Source organism: Lepidochelys kempii, chromosome 7 (assembly GCF_965140265.1).
Source record: "Lepidochelys kempii isolate rLepKem1 chromosome 7, rLepKem1.hap2, whole genome shotgun sequence".
Classification (NCBI taxonomy): Eukaryota; Metazoa; Chordata; order Testudines; family Cheloniidae; genus Lepidochelys; species Lepidochelys kempii.
The window spans coordinates 107,444,844-107,464,907 of NC_133262.1; the positions used below are offsets into that span (position 1 = coordinate 107,444,844).

Sequence of the window (20,064 nt, forward strand, 5' to 3'; positions counted from 1 at the left end):
GATGGTATGATGGGATAACATGGTTTTGGTAATTAAATATTTATGGTAAATAGGCCCAATGGCCTGTGATGGGATATTAGATGGGGTGGGATCTGAGTTACCCAGGAAAGAATTTTCTGTAGTATCTGGCTGATGAATCTTGCCAATATGCTCAGGGTTTAGCTGATTGCCATATTTGGGGTCGGGAAGGAATTTTCCTCCAGGGCAGATTGGAAGAGGCCCTGGAGGTTTTTCGCCTTCCTCTGTAGCATGGGACATGGGTCACTTGCTGGAGGATTCTCTGCTGCTTGAAGTCTTTAAACTACGATTTGAGGACTCCAGTAGCACAGATATAGGTGTGAGGTTTTTTGCAGGAGTAGTGGGTGAAATTCTGTGGCCTGTGTTGTGCAGGAGGTCAGACTAGATGATCATAATGGTCCCTTCTGACCTAAATATCTATGAATATCTATGAATCTATGATCAGAAAGATCTATGCCAGATTCAGATAATATGCAATGTTTTGACATTCCTGGAGGGCAATCCATTTTTAGCTATTTCCATGGTGATATTATCATGTGTTGGACTTTCCTGGTGATGTGTTCAATCCAACCATGTTATGAGGGTACAGAAAATATTTAGAAAAAATTTACACAATTATCCTGTTTTATGTAAGCCCTTTTGAGGCTGTGCATACTTGTAATATTTGCCTTTGTTTCTCAGTTTGAAGAACTATCTTTCTCATGCTTGTCTGTCATTTGGATGTTATTATTTCAACTTTGGATAAACATTCAGCCAACTTAACTCAGTTCAGAGTCCATAAACTTGGTGTTTCTGTCATCAACAGACTGAAACCAAGGTACAATAACCACTGTAGACTAAATAATGTTATTTATTAGGCTTGAGGGGCCATTTGTTAATCTTTCTATTGTCTTAGGATACCATGAAACACTAAATATATTGCTTTGAGAGGTCTTATACCTCACATTTATTGCCTTATGTTTTATAAGGCAGATCATGACAGTCATCAGAATGAAATGTTGAATAGTTTTTTAATCCTCCCTATTCATACTTCCCAGAGAAACATTATAGCAAAGTTTCTAAATGTTTCTGTTGTGCAAGCTGAGAACACCAAGAAAATCTAAGATGGCATTATACGTGAAAAGGAGAGAGATAATGTTAGTGGTCAGTTGAAGAGCAACCCATTAAAAGTGGAGTCAGCACTTTAAAAGTTAGAATATCTTTCCCCACCACCCTTCCATTCTTCACATTAAAATGCTGCAGGATATTGTTGGGCATTGTGTTCGGTCATGTAAACCATAGAAATATATGCACATGTTCAGCCCTGGAACAGTCATTCTTTAGGATTGCAGATATAAATAAAGTAAACATGTAAATGCAAACAAATATCAAGTACCTGAGGATTGTACAGGATCCAGGGAGGGGGAATATGAAAAACAAGAAGCTGTGATGAGGGAACAAATTGTTTATGAGATTAGAGAGAGCAAATAAAAGATATTTTAGATTGTGTGCTCTGAGATATTGCATCATGGATGGGATGGGGCAAGAGTGGTGGTATTAATCCCTCACTATTCAGCACTGGGAAGATGGCACTTAATATGTATAATTCTGAGTAGTGCAAAACTGGCAAGCTTTTTATAAAATGAGGGAATTCAGAGAATTGCAAAAAGAATGATAAAAGAAATGGAGAGCTTGATAAGAAGAGAGGATATAGAAGCTAAATATATATGTTTTGACAAAACTGTAACTAAAGGCTGTATAAAAAGTAATATTTGTAGCTACCAAGGAGAATGAGATTGTTTAGCATAGTCCAAGGTAGGGTATAATTTATGTCCTAGACTGTACAATATCATACCAATGCAAGCGGTGGAAGCCCCTTTGCTTGAGACATTCAAAATTAGGTTGGACTGAACAAATCAGAATATATTACAGAGAACTTCCTGTCTTGGCAGGACAAATTTACCTGACTGGTCTTTTCCCTCTCTTATTTCTGTGCTTCTGCTAAACTATTTCATAAAAAATTCACCTGGCAGTCATTGATGCTGTAATAAACTTGTAAAAGGCAAATCTGTTCCTACAGAACCTAGAATGATTACACTTTACTTAGGTAATCATACATTTTAAACCATCTTTTAGAATCCTGTTTCAGCCTCTTGTGGGCCATTCTGATTTTTCAAGCTGAAGTACTTTATTTGTAAAGGTTATTTTACCTTTTTTCCCCGGGCATAGGACTCTGGAGGACTAGAGAGAAAATTGAGTGATGTCAACTCCTCTGTAATAAAGGAAATGAGTTCTACTATGTCTGATCCCTCTCAAGAGAGAATTTTGACAGAAACAGGATTGATAGCACGTACCTCAAAACAAAAGGGAAGCAGATTGCTCCTTGCCTTCCTCACCCCCTTATTTCTGATTCCTTCTGCCTTTTACCTAATCCCACTTAACTCTTTTCTTTTAAAATTGCACAGCTGTCCTTTGGTGGAACATGCTGTTATTGAAAATTGATTGGGAAGTATTTTCTTCCTGTCTTCCAGTAACATCACATTTCATTGTTTCTTCACATTAATGTTGTGTTAATGTAGTGCTCTGAGTTGAGAAACGTGCATATTTGCATTTCAACACTTCAGTTTTAGTGCACCTAAACTCACCATCCAAAGCAAACAGAGGGTATCCTCTGACCCCCTTTTCAAATAGAGCTGGTGGTAAGGAATATTATGCAATGTTAAACTCACTTCTGACTCTTTTGGGAGGAAGAGGAAGGGAGTTATTCTTTTATTTTGAGGGAGAAAGAGCGAGATGGTTTAAAGAAAACTTGGTCTAGATCAGATTGGGGTAGGCTATGTGCTCAGCATCCCTTTCCAAATATTGCTACCTGGAGAAAAGTTCAAATCTACATCTCTCAGAACCTGTGGGATTTTTAGTGTGTATGGGAATTATTGGGGGAGCGGGATTTGTGTGTGTATTATAATATGAATTTTATGTATAATATAGATGGGGTGGTAGCACTGCTTGTTATTAAGGCTGCCCGACACCTTCCATTATAAGACCCTGTTTGGGCTAAAATTTTACAAACTGGATGACTGCCTCAGCCTGTGTACTTTTGGGGGTGGTGGGGAAGGCGTTGGTGGCAGGCCAGGAGTAGAGTTTGAAGCCAAAACAGTTAATCCATTTCTGAGAAAGAGGTGAGGGAAAAATGTTTTTGTCCATGTAAAAAAAAAAAAAATCGTATGTTTTCTTTGAAAAACTTTTTCTGTCCTGTACTTCTGAGCAGGGATTTATAATTTGACAGGGTGTGTGGGGCCTTTCTGTCAGGGATGTCCCTTGCCATCTGTGTGAAAACTCACCCAAATCTAGACAAGTTATAAGGCTTTGAAAATTCACCCGTGCTCAATAGAGACTTAAGAGTTTACCAGCTAAATTCATTGAAGATTCCACCCTTGTTGAGCAGGATGTTCCTTGCAATTGCACCTGTAGGCTGCTGTGGGACATTCTGTGGGTCAGGGTCAAGGCATCTGAACTGAGAACAGGGAGCAGGTCTCTCCTTTGCTCTGTGACTCCCCACCACCACCACACCCAGCCAGCATGGAGGAGAAAGCTGCGTAACTTGAATGCACAGGGGACAACCACCAGACCTACAGGGCAACAACCTACAGGAAGTTGAGTCATGGGTGAATAGATGTGAAGAAGGAACCTAGGGATGAAGGTGGTGGAAACAGGGACTGCAGGTTGGTGTGGAGAGGCGGGGAGGAAGAGGAGAGGGAAAACTAGGAGTTGAGGTGGTGGGGAGACTGGGTAAGTAAATGGGAGGTTCAGGGGGAGAGACTGAAATCAGATGGAGAGACTGGGACTGGGAACCAGTGGAGCAGGGGGAAGAAGAGAGAGGCGCTGGGATGCAGGGGGGACAGCCGGAACTGAGTGGGCAAAGAAATTGGACAAGAAGCCTGATAGCTGGGTTGGGGGGCGAACATGGAGACTAAATAAAGAGCCATGTGAGGGGGATTGGGACTGGGAGTCAGTGGGTGGGAGGAGCGACTGCAGGCTCATATTGGGAAGTGAGAGAGAGAAAATAAAGAGCCATGAGGAAAGAGAACTGGGAATGTCTGGACAAGGAAACTGAGATGTAATGCAGAGGGAGACTGGGACATGGAGTTCAGAGATGAGAGACCAGGACTTGCTGGGCAAGAAGATGGGGAGTGGGATGAAAAGCCTGAGGAGTGGCGACTGGGACTCTGGATGACAAGTAGAGGATGGGGATGAGGATCCAGGGAAGGGGAAGAGATGGGGACAAGAGTCCTTAATTACATGATCACCTACTTATTTTTTTCCAAAGGACCCCTACCTCATTCAGTGCACTGCTCTGGGGATAAATCAGTGTTGTGTAGCGAACAAGGCTGTTGTCCGTAGAACCTTGCCTCACTTGTTGCAGAAGTTAGAATTCGTGTAAGAACTTGAATAGTGAATGAGACAGGGGATTACAGGAAGATTAAGGCAGCTGAATGCTGCCTGGGAAAATTATATTCTATCCTTGCTTCTGACATGGGGTTCCTACATGATGCAGGACAAGTTACTTAAACCAGACTTTTCCCAGTGTTCCTCAGTCTGTGTACCTGACTTGACACTGTGCAGTGTGATTTTTCAGAAATGCTGCAACTGAAGTTAGTGCTATGTAAGTTCTCTGAAAAATCTCAAATTGGTTTCCCAAAATCAATGGATACTTTTGACCTCTGTGCCTCAGTGCCTTGTCTGTAAAACTGGGATAGTACCACTACCTCACCTCACAGGGCTGCTGTGAAGACAAATTAATTCCTGTTTGTGAAATGCTCAGATACCACAGTGATGAGCAGCATAGGAAAGCCTGTGAGGAAATTAATAATTTTGTCTTCAGAGCAAGGTTTGGATAGCATTCAGTAAATAAAGCATGTAGCCACCCACTGAATGACGAGGAGAAAACAAAATATTTAATAGTTGCTTTTTAAGTAAGCACTGTTTGTTTTGTGCACTGAATGAGGCAGGAGTCCTATGGAAAAAATGTGATCATGTGGTTATAGACTATCATAACCCATATGCACAAGGTTGCCTAATTATGGCTGCACTGGCAACCTCCTGGCATTTACTAACTTTTGAGTGCTTGACTTTGCATCCTTAATTTTCTTTTAACGTAGTTTTTGTGTGTAATATGTATATTTGTTTATAAGTGGTCCCTCCCATTCCTTTATTTTTTAATACAGAGAATTGAGATAAATGTGGGCTTTGAAATGGTATAGGTGCTATAGGTAAAGGGCAAAGATTAATATATTTTTTTCCAAGATTTCCCCCAGGTTCTTAGAATCTATGCTGGTTCTATATTTCGGAAGAGAAACTGTCATTATGGTAGAATTCTTGTCAAGAATCAAGTAGCTGTATATATGATATTATGCTCATTTCAATTCAGAGTTACCAGCAAATTGGAACCTTTAAAAATGTAGCAATTTAAACTTTCAGATTATAATGACCGAGATAGCCACTGCAATGTTTTTATTTATACATCAGTGTCTGTATGCATAATAGGGTTTTGTATTAAGTAGGCTTTTCTGTCTTTCTCTTGGCAAAATCATTTTGTTACATGAAATGTTCAACAGTCATCATGGAATAATTGAGATACAATATTTCTGCAATATCCTATTTACATTCATTTTGGGGGTATCACAAATACATTTAAAATTTGTTTTTAAGTTATAGCTCGACTGTAGTAGTGTTACCTTGAGATTTGTTGTTGTTGTGGCAAAATGTATAGATATACAATCAATACCTTCATTGAAATAAATGTTGGGTGAAACCTTCCTGCAGAAGATTTGACAGAGAGGCCATTTCAGAAAACGATCAGTGTCTCAGTGTGGCTTAATATGCAGTACTTTAATACTCTTGAGTAGGGAGTGTAGATAATTGTTGCTACTGTGCTTCAAAAGTAGAAATTTTTTCCATGATAGATTAAAATGTCTCCCTATTGGTTAATTCAGATAATGGTCATGGATTGGTGTGTGAGACAATCAAGAATATGTTTTTATGGTGAGATTTTAATGTGATTGAAGTGGAATTGAGGAACTTAAGTTTGCAGAGCAACCAAGAAAAGCTTTTGTATGTACGAGAAGCAGTTTTGCTGGATGTTAGAACAGAACTATTTTTATGGAATTACTACATCTGTATAAACTTAACTGATGGTTGGGTCATTCATGCTTGTTTAAAGCATTAATAGCTATTTTATGAATTGTACTTTCATCACAAGGAACAAATCTGCTTAGTTTGTCCTTTCATTTCTCCCCCAAAAAAGAATCAGTTCACTGTAGAAGTCCTACTCTTTTTGACCAGTTGGAAGAAATGTGTTCAGACATGTCTAATTTTCACATTCAGTTCCCATAATTAGACATGCAAATATAGTATTTGCGTGTGTAAATGACTAGTTAGATGTTTAAATGACTGCTTACACATAAGGATACCTCTCTGGAATGCTCAGTTTTGTAACTGTTCACCTTTTTTACTCACAAGTACTGAAAGTTGGGCTGTATGAGTTGGATTTTCAGAAATATGGTAGGCATTGCTCTAATTCTGTTCCAAGTAAAGTCAATGAGAGCTTTATTGCTAACTTCATTGGGAGCTGAGTTAGGCCAGTGCTGAGCACTTTTGAAAATCTCACCCTGTAGTACAGATTTTTCCTAAAAAAAGTAACACTATTGTTTAACTTCTGCTTCATTCTGTATGTCTAATTTTTCTAGGTAAAATCCATTTTGCCTTTAATAAAATCATTCCATTTTATTGGAATGCACATCAATATAAAGATTTTGGAGGAAGACTAGACTAAACTAGTACTTAGTTTAACTACTGTAATGATTTGACATAACTCAGAATTTCCTTGCTTTTATAATTGTAGACTTACTACCGTGGTCTAATTCATCTGAACACATTGGTAATGGTTAGTTCTCACTTAGTCTTTTCCCCTGTGCTATCCTTCCATTTCGGTTAAGAGTTATGCTGAAGTATCCATAATAAAAACAGCCTAACCATGACATATTGGGATCATGGTCAGGCATAAATCAAAAGGGTCAGTATTAAATCCATTTATATCTTGGATCTAATGTATTCGAGTCTGAGACAATGCAAACCTGGTTGTGATGAGATAATTCCTAAAGAGGTACAAATACCTTTTTCTCAGAATAAAGTCAAATAAATAGGTACATCTGGTTAACAATAATGTTTCAAATCTAGTAACTGAAATCACTTAGATGAAACAGTTCAAACTTTCACATAGTTGCCAGTCTTTGTGAATGGAAGAGGAATAAGCTTTTGTTAACGTGCCTTGGAGAGGAAAGGGACACTTGAAAATAGTTAGCAGAATATGTGTAGTGCATTAAATTATATTTCCTTCAGAGCTATGGCACCAGAAGCTGATAAAACAGCAGACAGAAATGCAGGCTTTGCAAACGCTATGGTCTGACTGCTATTTATAATAATGAAGCAACAGTCTCTTGAACATACTGATTGCTCTTAACTTTGAGTTTAAATCCAGAATTATCTTACTGACTAATGTGGTGCTGTCAGTAAGGATAATGGGATCTGTTTAATATTAAGAATATGGCTAAAGACACAGATTATCTGAAGCACTATTGATTGGCTAGCTGGGTCTTTCTGATGTCACACTCTCAACAGTTCACAGCTGGGACTTCATCTCATAAACGCACACAAAATTGGCTAATCTCATGTTCTGTGTGGGAGTGGGTGAATGTGGTTATGGAAGAGGAAGAAATGCAGCTGAAGGAGAGAAGTCACTTCAAAATGCCCCCTCCTCCAAAGTGCAAGCTGGTCCTTCCTGCAACACTTTGTGGATCTTTTGGACACACTTATCTCATTTTCTAGTGTAAAAGCTAAACTGAGAACTATTCAATAGTTCAGATTATTTTTATGAAAGAGAGCAATTTGAAAGTAGCTGTTAGGCCAGTGACTCTTTTAGTTTCTGATGATAGGAGTGTCCAAATAACTCAGGGAACCTTGAAAAAAGTGAGAGAGAGCTTAGAAAAAAATTGACTAAAAATATATTGAAAATAGTTGGGGAAATGAAGGTACATGTCACCGATTCCCTACTTTAGCTTTCTTGTAGGAACTGCCTTTCCTAGTGCAGGGATTGGCAACCTTTGGCACGCAGCCCGCCAGGGTAAGCCCCTCGCAAGCCGGGCCAGTTTGTTTACCTGCTGCGTCCACAGGTTTGACTGATCGTGGCTCCCACTGGCCACAGTTCGCCACTCCAGGCCAATGGGGGCTGCGGGAAGCGGCGCAAGCCGTAGGATGTGCTACCTTGCTCATTTGATATCTTGCTGGACTTACGCTGTCAATGTGGCTCTCCCAGCGAGCATCACTTAGTGGCTTCATGGTCAGATTTTTAACGCCTGTGAGGATCTTCCATCTGATAGTTGATGCTGAAAAAAGGATGTATATTCTTTGCAGTACTCTGAGGAGAGATACTGAATCTGACACAACCAGATTGAGGGAATGGCAGCCGCAAGGCATGAAGAAAGCTACTGGATTCAGCATAAGGATCCTTGCCTGGGAGCCACTGTTTCTTCCCTTCATGTTCACGCCATTGTCGTAGCCTTGGCCACGGCAGTCATGTAGCTTTATTTTATTTTCATTCAAAATGTTCATAAACAGTTCTGCTAGGCCTTTTCTAGTAGAGTCTTCCTCAGAGTGGAAACAGTTAGTGTTCCTTTACTTGGATACAGCCAGCATCGTCGTCAGCAAATCTTATTGTAAATTATATCTTTTCACTGTGACTAATGTCGGGTGTGCAGTCCATTATTACAGCGTAATAGTTTGCTTTGCTGTGCCGCATCAATATGTTATCAAGCACAGTCCTTGCCATAAGGTCAATCAATTCATTTTCAATTGTTTTGCAACAGTAATGGTCCATAGTTTCTTTACAAACTACTGGACGGTGCTCACACGTCGCATTGTCATATTTCCCAAGGAGCTCTACCAAACTGAGGAAATTACCATTATGTTCAGTGAACAATTTATCTGATGAGCCCCGGAAAGCCAAATTATTCTTTGCAAGAGGAAGATAATTGATATCAGATCCTTGAGCACATTCCTTCAATGCTGGATTTCTACATTAATAATGTGCTGGTTTTCTGCATCAATGCATTTATTCAGCTTGAGCCTGGACTCAACCTCCATCCATTTGGAGTACGCTGTAAAATAGCTGGGTGACTTTTCATGGGCAGCACAGTATGGGGAGGAGGTGAGCAGCCCTCAGTGGTGAAAGAACAGGTTAAGGACTATTTAGAAAAGCTGGACATGCACAAGTCCAATGGGCCGGATTCAATGTATCCGAGGGTGCTGAGGGAGTTGGCTGATGTGTTTGCAGAGCCATTGGCCACTATCTCTAAAAACTCATGGCAATCGGGGGAGGTCCTGGACAATGGGAAAAAGGCAAATATAGTGCCCATCTTTAAAAAGGGGAAGAAGGAGAATCCGGGGAACTACAGATCGGTCAGCCTCACCTCAGTCCCTGGTAAAATCATGGAGCAGGTCCTCAAGGAATCATTTGGAAGCACTAGGTAGAGAGGAAGGTGATCAGGAACAGTTAACATGGATTCACCAAGGGCAAGTTATGCCTGACCAACCTGGTTGCCTTCTTATATGAGATAACTGGCTCTGTGGATATTGGGAAAGGGGTGGACATGATATACCTTTACTTTAGCAAAGCCTTTGATACGGTCTCCCGCAGTATACTTGCCAGCAAATTAAAGAAGTATGGATTGGATGAATTGTCTATAAGGTGGATAGAAAGCTGGCTAGATCGTCAGGCTCAATGGGTAGTGATCAACGGCTCGATGTCTAGTTGGCAGACAGTATCAAGAGGAGTGCCCCAGCGTTCGGTCCTGGGGCTGGTTTTGTTCAACTTCTTCATTAATGATGCGGATGATGGGATCGATTGTACCCTCAGCAAGTTAATGGATGACACTAAGCTGGGGGGAGAGGTGGATACACTCGAGGGTAGAGATAGGGTCCAGAGTGACCTAGACAAATTGGAGGATTGGGCCAGAAGAAATCTGATGAGGTTCAACAAGGACAAGTGCAGGACAGAAGAATCCCATGCACTGCTACAGGCTGGTGGGGACTGACTGCCTAAAGCAGCAGTTCTGCAGCAAATGACCTGGGGATTACAGTGGATGAGAAGCTGGATATGAGTCAACAGTGTGCCCTTGTTGCCAAGAAGGTTAACGGCATATTGGGCTGCATTAGTAGGAGCATTGTCAGCAGATTGAGGGAAGTGATTATTCCCCTCTATTCAGCACTGGTGAGGCCACATCTGGCTGTAAGTACTGCACATCTGAAGTACTGCTTCCAGTTTTGGGGGGCCCACTATAGAAATGATGTGGACAAATTAGAGAGAGTCCCAGTGAAGGGCAACGGAAATTATTAGAGGGCTGGGGCATATGATTTATGAGGCGAGGCTGAGGGAACTGGGATTATTTAGTCCGCAGAAGAGAAAAGTGGGGTGGGGGAGGGGATTTGATAGCAGCCTTCAACTACCTGAAGGGGGGCTCCAAAGAGGATGGAGCTAGGCTGTTCTCAGTGGTGGGAGATGACAGAACAAGGAGCAGTGGGGGAGGTCTAGGTTGGATATTAGGAAAAACTATTTCACTAGGAGGGTGGTGAAGCACTGGAATGGGTTACCTAGAGAGGTGGTGGAATCTCCATCCATAGAGGTTTTTAAGGCCCAGCTTGACAAAGCACTGGCTAGGATGATTTAGCTGGGGTTGGTCCTGCCTTGAGCAGCAGTTTGGACTAGATGACCTCCTGAGATCTCTTCCAACCATAATCTTCTGTGATTCTATGTTACTTCAGAGTCTCAAGCTAAGTTTTATGACAGAAAGCAGTCTCTGATGTACTGATTTGTGGTATGCAGTTTTCTCACTGCTGTTTCTGTCCTCATACGAGGCTGATTCTTCTTTATCATTTCTCTCCTTTTCACGTAAACTAGATTTTTTTTGTCGTCTTTCTCCTTTCTATGTGAGCCACATTCTTCTTTATCATCACTCTCCTTTTATGCCACCAGGAAATGTGGACTTTTCTCCATCACTTTCCTCACATTTCCATTCCTCATCTTTTCATAATAGGACTTCCATCATTTTACACTTTGCTCCTCAATTTCTTCTGCACTGGGATGATTGCTACTGCCTAGAGCCCAGTCTGTGTTGTTCTGTTTCAGATATTTTCCCATCAAATTTTCCCCTTTCTGCAAACTAGATTACAATTGAGGTTTTCGCTTCCTATAGTGAGTTCCTGCCTGGAGACACCGTGCCCCTTACATAATCGTGAGGCATGGTTGACAACATTGTAAGAGGTTCAAGGAAAATGTAGTTTTTCAGAAAGTCTGGAAGGGTCCACGAGATTCTAGAAAGGTCCAGAACATTCCAGGAAGTTAGTGAAAAATGAATCCACATACGGAATACTTTTAAAACATTTTGTTTACCCTTTTGTTGCTAACAACAAAAACAGCATTCCAAGCTTGGCGACCCCCACACCCATAAATCTGGCCCTGGTCTTGAGGGGCAGGCAGCAAATGGGAGACATACTCACAACGAATTCAGAGATAGTGACTCTGCAGGAAAAAAAAGCTAAAATTACTCTGATGATACCAACTTATGTTTATTCTTTAGTCAAGCTAATTTTTTCTGCTATTAGCTACCCTATTCTATTTAAAGGTCTAGAGTTTCCACGATCTTTAGCATTGACTAACCAAATTTTCAACAACTTTCTACTGTCAGTCACTAATATATTAATAAACATTAGACAATAATTTAACTTGGCTTTCATCCTTTCTAAAGAGCAACTAGTAATGAAAGCTGTTTCCTATCCATGCAAGTTTTTAATATGTATCAGGAGTTTGACCCTTACCCTGTTGCATATAATTTGCAACAGTAAAGTGTTTATAGATCATTAGCAATTCAGAATTCAGAGATAGAGTGACTCTGCAGGAAAAAAAGCTAAAAATAAACCAAAATGATCGGGAAGTTTGGATGAGGTTTCTTTTTTATTATGTAAATTTAACAATCGACAATTCCCATGAAGGAGATGAGTTTTGGTCAATAACTATGTGCACACATTTTGCTGAGAAATTAATGTTGAGACTGAGCCTGTTTTCATTTCTAGAACTGAAATTTAATCTCTGCACTTTGAGTTAATTTAAAAATCTTAAACAGATAGATACATGTAACTTGGTGTATGTTGTTTACCTTAAATGTCTTGAGGAACCTTATCACAAACTTTTTGAAAAGCCAAGCAAATTATATGCAACAGGGTAAGGGTCAAACTCCTGATACATATTAAAAACTTGCATGGATAGGAAACAGCTTTCATTACTAGTTGCTCTTTAGAAAGGATGAAAGCCAAGTTAAATTATTGTCTAATGTTTATTAATATATTAGTGACTGACAGTAGAAAGTTGTTGAAAATTTGGTTAGTCAATGCTAAAGATCGTGGAAACTCTAGACCTTTAAATAGAATAGGGTAGCTAATAGCAGAAAAAATTAGCTTGACTAAAGAATGAACATAAGTTGGTATCATCAGAGTAATTTAAAGTATCAAATGTAAAGTGTTTATAGATCATTAGCAATATCTAAAGTACTGTTACTAACTAGGTCACATAGAAGTAATTGGTGCACCATCATTCTGTGTGTGTTTTGAAGTGCAACTTTAAAGGCTGTGTATGTTTCATAACTTGAGGAAATAAAAAGAGTGAGAAAAAACATTTATTGAATATCTTTTCTGTGTACAAGAAACAGCAATAGCTATATCAGTCTTTACATTATCCTCGGTTGCTGCTAAACCTTTCCTTGCAAAGACTAGACGACAATAATATCACAGGTTTCAGAGTAGCAGCCGTGTTAGTCTGTATCTGCAAAAAGAAAAGGAGGATAAATTTGTTAGTCTCTATGGTGCCACAAGTCCGCCTTTTCTTTTTAACGATATCACAGTTGATAAAATGTACACAAAGTACAGAAAACCTACTGCTGGGTGGAAAGGGGTTTCTCCTTGAATTTTGATTTTAAACTTCTTGAGCACAAAAAAGAGGTGTGCAAGTAACATCCCGTGTGCATAAAAAAGCAAGAGGTGCCGCGAACTGTCTCTCATGCCCTAGGAGTGTGTCTTAATACCGAAAGTGCAGTTAAACTTCCAAGAATATTGTATTCATGTCCTGGAAAATCTCGATCGCGTGGTTGTTAATATATTTTGAAGATTACATAAAAAGTACTTATTCACAGTGTGTTGTAGAGAACAAGATGTGCTAAAATAATTTAAGACTTCTTTTATTATTTGCATCCAGATTATGCTATGTGCTCTACAAATTGTCTGTTTGCAGATTAACTCCTTTTTATTCTGTAATTTACTCCAAAGGAGGTAAATTAACAAATGTGTGGTTTTATGTATGCACAGAAATATATGTGTATAAAACTAAAAACGCTACTTTACGATTAGAACTGTGTGTGGGATAGGTAGAGTTTCAATATTTTTGAAATTTCTTCTGTTCCAGAACAAGGACATAAAAAAATTAAATATTTCCAGTGAACTGAAATACTGGGAGGAAAAAAAAATTGGGGGTTTGTGCTAATCAAATGAAACTTTTTTTTTCAATTTATTCTTTACATTTTATATTATATAAAAATAAACTCAAACAAAAAATCTAAATGTTCTGTTCCAAAAATGTCAAAAATGCTTTTTTCAAACTTAGTTTCAAAATCAATTTTCATCACAAGTGGTATGTTCCTTGAAATATTTAGCTGTCGACAAAGCAACGTTTTCTGACAGAAAAATATTCTGTTGGAAAATTTCCAACCAGCTCTACTTAGAATTGAAGTTTGATTGTATATTAATATTACTGGATATTTTTTAAAAAAATTGATCAATATATTGGGCAAGAGAGTTCTTCATTTTTTAAGTCTTTTAGGCTCACCTGTTGACACATGGAATACATAAGAGTGATTTCTGAATGTTAGAAGTACAAATGGATTCAGATGTTTAGCTCTTTCTCTGCTAGTTCTGGCTCACCTCACTGACTCAGTGTAGCACAGACCAAACACAGTTTGTGAAAACAGAGTAGCTAGAGTTACTTGTAAAGCGCTCTCTTGGGGGCCAATAAAGTCTATCTTTGTTTATGTAATGAAATCAGGGAGCAAGGGTCTGCTGTAATTTTTTGCTGATGGGATTCCATTGGTATTGTCTTTCAATGAAAAGCCTGAATTTAATAAACCTTTAAGGCTGACTTACTTTTTCTCATGATGTGCTGCATAGCCCTAATGGATTGCTGTTGATAATTTGGGTTGTTTTGTTTATGTAGTGTTAGAGCTTCTCTTTAAGCAGCTGGCTGGAAACTGAGATGAAGGCTGCCTTAATTCACTTTTAATAAAAGATCAATGGGTTTATTGTGGGAAAAATAAAATACAGATGTAAACTTTACCTGATATAAGAATTAAATGTATGTTTAACCTTTCTTTCTTGTTTGTTCAATGCTACTGGTACTTAATCCTCTTTGTTTTTGAGGCTATTATCTTTCTTTTGTGCTTTTACATTTTAAATTTGACTTAAACTGTAAAAACAAACTATGCTGATGATTTTCATCTCAAATGCTCACCAAATCCCTCAGATTTTTCAAAGTATTTAAAAAGTAATCTCCAGACTGAAGTCTCATTAAAACCTTTGCTCTTGCTCTGGGACAAAAGTTCAGAGAAGCTTCTGATGACTTTGATTTGGAAACTGTAAAACAAAAAACGGCATGGTGTGAATTGTTAATTTAAGTTTTCTTGTAAGTCTGCCAAGTTGTCTCCAGAAGTTTACAATTAATATCCAAGAATGCTTAATAATATCCTGAATGTCATATTAAAGATTTTTTTCTCTTTTTATATTAAATATAAGAAGGAAAAAAGCCCACTAGTGAAAATAAAAATAGAGCATGCCTTATTTTTATAAAAGAAATAAGTCCGTGTTTACATGGCAGTAAATTAGCCCTCTAGAAAGAAACATCAGTCTCAGAGAAATCTTTCAGTGATGATTGTTTTCAGTATCTTTTTTTTTAAAAAAACAAATCAATTGTCAAGATGTGTGCACTGATTTTTATGAAGACACTCATTTTATTTTTGGTACTTGGAAGGTATAGGATTTTAGATAAGGTTTACCGAAGTGATGTTCATCTTATCTACAGTAGAAATTAAAACAACTTCTTATGGAGTTTTTGCAAATCCCAACCCAAAATGTACTGACATTTTGTTGTCTCAACAAAACTGGTTTTTGCAAATCCCTGGAAAAGAAAATCTAGCTTTAGCAGATAAATAACTTGAGCATTGGATTTAGAATCTATGAGAAGGCAATTCCATTATACTATAATTTCCAGATCTATTAAACCCACTATTTACACATTCTTTTAAAAAGTGCAGCATCCTATTATCTGCAACATATTTTCCGCTAGGCACGCTTTCTCGATTGAGAAAATGAGTCATCAGCAGATGGCACTGGAACTCAAGTGCTTAGAGTTAGAGGTGGTCTACGAGGTGATGTAGTTTTTTCTAATGGAAGTCGTCTTATATTTAAGAATCCTCAAGATGGTCACTACCGTAACTACAGTACCATAAGAGCAAAGGATTTTAGGTCATTAGGAGAAGTAAGACAAAATTTATTTATGCCATAGGTCAAATGAAATTTTATTCTTTAATTTGAATCCAAAGATGAATCTTTTTGGGCAGTTATTTTGGAAATCTTCAGTTACACTGCTGTGATGAACCTAAATGAGACTACCTGTGCAAAGGTTTTTTTCCTCTTGAGACAGCATGCTCATTTCTTCTGGGCTTTCTGGGTATATTTTTAATATTTCCAGAACTGCTTCTTTGTGATATTGATTGTACACTTTGATATTTTTCTTAGAAAGGAAAAATGAAATCTGAGTGTTTGCCAGTGATTGTTTATGGAAAGGGTGCTAAAATACACAAATGAAACCCTGGCTAGATACTTATGTTTTCTACAGTAAAATGGGAGTGTATGAAGCATATCGTATCTTCTCATTTAGCTGTTTAAATTATTTATGGTGAATCAAATTATATTGCCTGTAAGTTATTTTTTTGTTTTAAAAAAAAAAGTCTTAGGGTTATATCTAAAATACAGCGGTATTGTTCTAATGTGTTTATAAAGTGGTTGTAGACTTCCATAAAATCTCCTGCTATGTGCATTCTGTAGCTTTCCTGTAGTTTTTGAAAATTAAATTAATATAACAGAGTTATCCAAGTTACTCCGAGGAACACACACACAGCTTCTCCCTCTTGATGACATTGCAGAATTTGGATTTAGGTAGTTAGAGTGAACCACAGCATTTAAAAAAGGGAGGAAAAAACGTGTTTGTAATGTTTGGGGATACTTGAAAACAGAGCGGAGATTACCTAAGAGGCTTGGGTACTGGTATAGTTTTCACTCTACATACATTTATATTTCAAGTGATATCCATGTGATAAACTCAGCCTACCGTGACCACCTCATCTGCGCTCTATCCATCTCCAGCATGACTATTGCTAAGATTCTAAATATTTGGAGGCAGGAAACATAAAGCAACTTGCCAGAGAACCATTTGCTTCTCTTCGTTCCTCTTCCTCCCCATGTGGAATTTCCCCACGAAAATTTAATGGCTCGAGGTTCAGAACAGGCAATGTTTAGTCCTGGGACAAGGACAGGCATAAGCTCCAGTATCTCATAAATCGCCAGTTGAACAGCATATGCTCCATCCCCCCTTTCTAATATTAGAGGGCACTTGTTTCTAGCTATGGTAGATTACAGTGTAGTGTAAATTCTACATATATATTGAGATTAAGTCTAAATCTAAAAAAGATGAATATTGTAATTAATTCATAAATGTCAAACACCATAGAAGTGAGTTGGGATGATTTCACTCCTTTCTATATGCACACTTCTTTTGTCTTCGGTATTAGTAATTCAGGTCCTTTCCTGTCAAAGATCATGATGAAAACTTTCAGGGGACGACCCAGGAGAAAGTATAAAGGGCCCAACTGAATGATTCCAAGGACTGCAATATGTTTTCCTCCTCTCTGATAATATATACTCACTGAAGGATGTAAGATTTCCTATGAGTTTATATTGAAAAAATCCTTTGTGTATGTTGTAAATTTCCACCATGGTATGAGGGAATGTAGATATTTTACATCTATTAGTATGACTCACGCATATAACTTTTTTCATGCTGCAGTGAGTTTTAATGGCACAATATAAATAGAAAGCCAATATGAATTTAGAGACACAACTTCCATTTTAAAAATGAGAGTTTTAATGAGAGTTGTCAAACTAACTACTCAAGTCAACTTTGAAATTTTCTCAAATGTCTACTTTACTTTTATGTAAAGAATTGGGTTTGGGGCTATATCACTGAAATTATGAGTTCCTGGGGTTTTTTTGTTTCGAAGCTGTGATAGCTCTAAATTAGATTGCATTTTAATAGTAAATCTTATGACAAAAATGTTCCATGTGTAATGAAGGTTTGTGGATTTGCCAGGGATATAGTTAATTTTAATTTGAGGCTCCACTTTATTCCTTGAAAGTGGTGTTTTTTCACAGTTAGATATCACTATCCATTCTTAAAAACATCTTGGACTTCTGCTTTTGTACTTGTTACAGACAGTGCTTGAGGTAGCCATTTCTTTGGTCTTTCCTTTGGTTTAGAATCTGCCAGTTAATACTTGACTCTAGTTAATTTTATACCTAAAGCTTCACCTCAGAACACACAGAATTTCACAATTAATCCATGTAATTTTTCAGAGGGCTGCACATTTATTTAATTTTCAAAACTCAGAACTTTAAACTCAATATATTTTCAAACCCAGTGTAAATGCATTTTAGGGAAAATTGAGTTAAGATGAGTGACCAAGCTTTCCTTGCTTATGTAGATGAAAGTACAGTATGCAAGAGGCTGAGCAAGAGTTAAATTGCCTTATCCCATTGTTTAGGTTGGAAAACAGCTCTCAGAGATGGTTACTAAAATATCTGTCCACTCTTGACCATTTGAATCCATAAATAATTACACTTGTAATACAAACAGGTTTTTACTCAATCTAGCTGAAAAGACAAACTGGTTTCCAAATCCCCAAATTGTTTCGTTGGGGTAATGGTGACTTAAATTGTGCCGTAAGTGTTACACTAACGTTTCATTCAACAGCTCTGTTTAGAAAGCATAACATTTAAGAGTGGTTTATTTAATAAAGCAATTTCTAGTCTTTGGCTTAGACGAGAATGTTCTAAAGCCATGAGGTTTAAGTTTATACTTGGAGTTGAGGAATATTGTTTTACCTTAAAGTAGAAATTTGCTTTTCGTAAAACAGCAATAGTTACAAACTGATCCTGAATGATTTTCAAATGAGAAAATCAAGGTCAGACAGAGAGTTTTTAAAGTAAATGTTTTATTGCGTGTTTTAAGCAAACACTGTATACGGAAGGCTACTCTAAATGAAAACTTCCTGGTTGTCTGTAAATGCAAAGTAATCAGTTTAAACCAACAAAAGGTATTGATTATACAGAAGCCTTAATAAAAACAACCTGCAAATTGGAGTCATTGATGGAAAGAGAGGCATTGCTAGTGAGCAGAATGAACTATCATTTGAAGTGGAAGGATGGAGTGAATGGAGCTGGGAACCGTTAGAAGGGCTTCGCTTGCTAGAATCTTCAGGAATGTAGCCTGGATGTGGTTCTGTGTAAAACTGATTAGTTCATCTTATTTTTTCAGTGATCAGTCTTAATATTGCAATTACTAGGTGGTTTTCTCATTCTAACTGTAATAAGTATGAAAGCTGCTGATCAGTACTGTAAATGGGTGGTTAGTATTTTAATTGTATGACATCAGTGTATGAATTTCTGACTTAGCATGCCTGAAGTTGAAGTAATTGGCAGGAAGCAATTAATTGACCAGATCATCTAAATATTGTCGAGAGTTTAGTAGCAGGAGAGAGGATTTATGCTTGTCTCAAAAAATTCAGAAAATTTATTTCTTCTAATTCTTCAAGATCAAATGTGCCACTGCATAAAGATTTGAGTATTCAAGTGGAAGAACAGAACACTGATTAATTTAATTCTGTGAATGAGATGGTTTCAAGGACATTGTTGTCATTGAAGTATAGCCACAATAACAATTTAAACCCTTTTTCAGATCTTCTATCAGCTCTTTAGCGTCAACTTTTTTCAAGAGAATTTTTTGGCAGTAGAAGATGAACATCAACTGATTGCCTTTTTTATTACGCAAAATGAACCGTTTAAAGAAGTGGCTGAAACTGTTTGAGATGCAGGCTTCTGACTCTGCTACATTCAGTGTGATTTGTCATAATTCTGCTCACGAGCAGTGGGTTTCAGACCCTATGTCGCTCGAATTTGTTCTTAGTTTTTTTTACTTTTCATAGCATAGCCCTTGTTTTTGTAACGTGATACATGTTTTCTGTTTGAAAACTAGTCATGTTTGATAGTGCCACCACATTTCTTGAACTGTGTATGGAGGTTCAATGGGGGGAGTGACTAAAATGAATAACAGGTCAAAGGTGGGGTTTCAAAGTAATTAACAGCTCAAAGATCAAACTTGTTTTAAACGGGGTGAATTGACTGATTAGAGTGACAAATTATTGCTGAGGTGATAATTTTCTTTAACTGCTGGGATAAGGAATATTTTAGTTGTTTTTTCATTTCTAGAAACACCTTATCTTGGGAAGATTATCCTTTTAACAAAAATTCTATCTCTGGGGCTTTCCTAATGCTACTCATGATATTCTTGGAATGACTTGTATATTGAATTAACAAAAATGTTCCATTTCTTCTTTTGTATTTTAATATTTCATTAAAGGGCGTAGAACAAATGATTCATCACTAACACAATAAAAACAGTTTGCTGCCTTAATGGTGGGTCATACTGTTCTTTTTGTGTTTCGAATGAACAACATTTCAAACAAACTGCTTTTGTAGTGCTGAATTTTTTATTGTCAGCACCAACTCAGCAAGACTGTAGGTAAT

The 20,064-nt window shown here is 37.8% G+C and overlaps 1 protein-coding gene across 8 annotated transcripts in view; it reads left to right on the forward strand.

Annotated features, from left to right (window-relative positions):
• ATE1 (arginyltransferase 1) overlaps nt 1–20,064 on the forward strand; it is a 183,975-nt gene that overhangs the window by 123,017 nt on the left and 40,894 nt on the right. The gene's annotated exons all lie outside the window — the stretch shown is intronic.